The 4,510-nt window shown below is 31.3% G+C and overlaps 1 long non-coding RNA gene across 1 annotated transcript; it reads right to left on the reverse strand.

Annotated features, from left to right (window-relative positions):
• Nucleotides 1-1,183: 1,183 nt before the first annotated feature.
• On the reverse strand, nucleotides 1,184-3,595 carry LOC143054178 (uncharacterized). Its single transcript, XR_012971585.1, has 3 exons — nucleotides 3,497-3,595; nucleotides 2,440-2,690; nucleotides 1,184-1,824 (listed from the first exon to the last, which is right to left on the reverse strand). It is a non-coding gene; the product is annotated as an uncharacterized LOC143054178 (long non-coding RNA).
• Between the last annotated feature and the right edge of the window lie 915 nt (nucleotides 3,596-4,510).

A 4,510-nucleotide genomic window follows, 5' to 3' on the forward strand; every position in this document is an offset into this window, starting at 1 on the left:
CTCCTATAGAAATAGTTATATATGATAAAATTTTAATGTTTAAAAATCAAATAAAAATTCAATTTTGTAGAATGTTTTGCACAATAAAACTGTCTCTGTATCAATATAAAAAAGAAGATGGGGTATGATTGTCAATGAGACAACTGTCCACAAGAGACCAAAATGACACAGACATTAACAACTATAGGTCACCGTACGGCCTTCAACAATGAGCAAAGCCCATACCGCATAGTCAGCTATAAAAGGCCCCGATAAGACAATGTAAAACAATTCACACGAGAAAACTAACGGCCTTATTTATATAAACAAATTAAACGAAAAACAAATATGTAACACATAAACAAACGACAACCAATAAATTACTCCTGACTTGGGACAGGCACATACTTAAATAATGTGGCGGGGTTAAACATATTAGTTCATTTTGATATGTTTTAATACTGATTTATAAAGTTCAGGTCGAAGTAGTATTTATATCAAGAGTTCCAGTTCCAGTTCTTTTTTTTTAATACTTTACTTGAAAGGATTAGACGTAAACATATATTACAACACTTTGAGACTAAAGGCGAACGATAAGAAGAACACTTTGAGATCTCCCCTCTCACAACAGTTATACCGTTCCGGTCATTAAGTAGACTAAACGTTTTAAAGATCTTCAATAACATCAAATCTGATAATTTATAATTATGCGTATATAGACATAGTTTGTTTATGAATGAGCTTCGTGATTTTTAAAACCCATTTTATTTGAGATCATTTATGATAAAATGTTGCTACATGTATTTATGCATGATCAGTGACTAAAATGTAATCATTGGTAATTATTCAAAAAACAAGTTGCTTATTAAGGGTGAATTTCTTTCTAACACAAATGATGCAAACGCTAAGCGCGGACATGTTTAAACATTGGTTTCTAGCATAAGTTTACATAAACTGTGACAAACTATGCACTCGCTTAAAATGCGTCTACAGTTTGTCGTTCATCGTTTGTTAGAACAACGCTACATTTGTTTTTAACTTCACCCTGATTAAACGATGTATTTGTTTTTACGTTGTAGCGTTTAGAAAACAACAAGAAACGCCACACATCGTTTACAAAATTTTGGTTAGGAAGAAATGCATTCTAAATCTTCACTCTTTATTCTTTTTTTTTGAATGATAAATATGTAACTACATCGAAACACATATTGAAACGTTAAGCGGCTAAACCGTTAGCATGGCCTATTTCGTCCATATCTTTTTGTTCATAGTCTGACCATCTTCCCAAAGTCATATATTTTCCATGGTACCTTACAGGTTTCGTGTCATAAATAAGTAAACACGGAAGCGTCAATAATTATGGGTAACACTCCGTTAGTTTGTTAGTTTGGAATCAGAAAACAACAAAAAGAATGACACACCTTTTCTGAAAAAACAAGTCACACTAGTCCCTTTGATATATATTCACTTTCACCCAGGGGACCAATCGGAACCACATATATTACTTTTCCGACTTTTGACAAAACGGCTGATTATTATCTCGACTGCAAATGTAGATGTTATCTTGGATTGGTTGTTTTATTACCTCTTGCAATGTCCGAATTTGATGCAGCAATGTGTACTTGGACGATTTCTTTTACTTGTGAGTAACTTTTCCAACGAGCTTTGATTTAATTCCTACCATTCCAAATCATCCTGAATTGTCACTCTCTTCGGTTTGACTGCAGTCGGTTTCTTTTTCGTGTTTTTATCTTCTCCTTTCATATAAAGTTCAAGTGTCCTTTGTATGACCTTGGCATGACATCTGTTCTTTCGGAACTTTCCATGGCATAGTATATCTGCAACCTGTAAGAATAAATACATATTAATAAGAAGATATAGGTATAATTGCCAATGAGACAACTTTCAACAAGAGCCCAGAGGACACAGAAATTAACAACTTTAGGTCACCGAACAAACTAAATACTGAAAAAACACGAACCCCATGCCAAAAATTGGGGTGATCTGAGGTTCAACGGAAATGCAAACAAGTACATATACCTGAAGGGGTTTATTATGTTAAGTACATACAACTGAAGGTTTTTTTTCTGTTAAGTACATACACCTGAAGGGGTTTATTATGTTAAGTACATACAACTGAAGGTTTTTTTTCTGTTAAGTACATACACCTGAAGGGGTTTATTCTGTTAAGTACATATACCTGAAGGTGTTTATTCTGTTAAGTACCTATACCTGAAGTGGTTTATTCTGTTAAGTACATATACCTGAAGTGGTTTATTCTGTTAAGTACATACACCTGAAGGTGTTTATTCTGTTAAGTACATACACCTGAAGGGGTTTATTCTGTTAAGTACATACACCTGAAGGTGTTTATTCTGTTAAGTACATACACCTGAAGGGGTTTATTCTGTTAAGAACATACACCTGAAGGGGTTTATTCTGTTATTAAAGTACATATACCTGAAGTGGTTTATCTTTTACTGTTGGTTCATGATATTCTGTCTCTTTGTCTCCGGGGAAAATATTAGCCTGATAGCCTGGGTTTTCAAAGATATCTTCTCTCGTCTCAAAGACATCTATACCGCCACTTCTAGGTGCCAGTATATCGTTGTCTGATTTGTTCTCAAAGACGTCGATGACTTTTTTTGAAAATATATCGTTTGATTTCTTCTTGAAAATGTCATCCATATTTACCAAGACTCATTAAATACCTGAATTATAAGATACAAAAGGTTTGTAATATTGACAAAATGGTCATTATATTTCGTAGCACATGTTCAGTTAAGTTTCACCCTCCAAATTAGACTCAGAGAAATTAGAGAGGGGGAAGACAATAATTTAACAGCAGTAAACGGTAAGATTTTGAAAAAAGATTATTTTCTCAAAAAATAAAGTATATGTACAATTGTTTTACAGTAAAACTTAGTCATTCAAGTATATAAAACGTATTCATGGTTGTTGTATTTGATACATATATTAAAGGTAGATGTAATATGTTTCGCATGACTTTAGAATTAAATTGCTCCCCATGTATTTATAAATGTCGTTACAACGTGTCCTTTAAATTATTCAATTAAAAGTCCAACATTCAATTATTGAATAATAAGAAAGCTTTCAAATCAAATCAAATTAATTGAACTGGAAATTGTCAAAATTATACATTTTAAACATACTAACTGAAAGGCTGACTAAAATTAAATAAAACCGTTTCTTATTAACGATTACATATTTTAATTCTGGATTTTATTCAATATACACCTTCTTATGAGAATAATTCGTAATATAAAAATGATACTTTAAGACTGTAAAACGAGAAAATGTGTAAAATATCTAATTAATCTATATTGAATAGACTTACATTTAACGCTCATCTTAAGTCTCAATACACTGTATACTATTTGAAGTATTTAAATCTATAAAGTATCGCCTTTTGTTTTAATTGTAAAAGATTTTAAATGCGATAATCAATCGAACAAACTTAAAGTTAAAACTAATATAAGATAAAAAGATAACATACATGTATAGTTAAATCATCAAACTGGTCCCCTTATCTGGTTCCATATTTGCATTGTTTGTCATCGTGCCTATACGTTGTCCCAATGTACTTTTTTGCATATCCTGTTTAATAGATTGTTCATCAAGACTTGTGCATGTTTTTCTATACGGTCTAAAAGACTTCGTATATACTAAACAACTAAAGAAACGCACCAACTATGCGAATTTCTTTGGGGTGATTTATTAACTGTCGTTAGAGTCTTAAAGCGTTTATAAAGAAATAAGGAGATGAAGTATAATTTCCAATTAGACAGCTTCAAATGAAAGTTAAATGAAGTTGCTTCAATTTAATGAAAAAGCGTGATCATAAAAATACTATTTGTAGAATGCTTTGTTCAAATTTTGATAAATAAGTTGAGATATGATATCCAGATTTAATGGTCTATCTCCCTATATTCAACATGCAGTACGAGATATATTCATTCTACGAGTTTCTGTGAGAACTTTATTGTACTTTCTCCATACTCCCATTCATATAATTTATTATCATTTCATATGAATGAAAACAATGAAAATTACTTTGATGTTCAGTTTCATGATGTTTTTTTTGTAAAGAGCAGATTGATTATTGACTAATCTAAGATTTTTGATCTTTGACTTTTTGGGATGAAAGTGCCATTGTCATCACTTCAAAGATTTTTCTCTGTTGAACTCTTAGATTGATTTCAAGGCTATGCTTAAAATATCTATTGGTTTTACATTTTTTTTTAAACAAAATCATGAATATATGAATATTGTCACGTGGTTTGGTAAAAGTGGTGCGTTATATATGACATTGAGTATATGACAATATTTACCAAATCAACCATACAGTAAGGTCAAGGTCAAGGGCTTTTAATAAATCACTAGACTGAAAACGATAACAACAAATGTTAACAAATTGTATAGTTGTTTTCCAAATTTATTTTGATGTTGTTTTTTAAATGACCATGGAAGTGTCGATTGAAGGAGATTTAATTTTTCAAAAATCCTTCGA

Source organism: Mytilus galloprovincialis, chromosome 12, assembly GCF_965363235.1.
Source record: "Mytilus galloprovincialis chromosome 12, xbMytGall1.hap1.1, whole genome shotgun sequence".
NCBI lineage: Eukaryota > Metazoa > Mollusca > Bivalvia > Mytilida > Mytilidae > Mytilus > Mytilus galloprovincialis.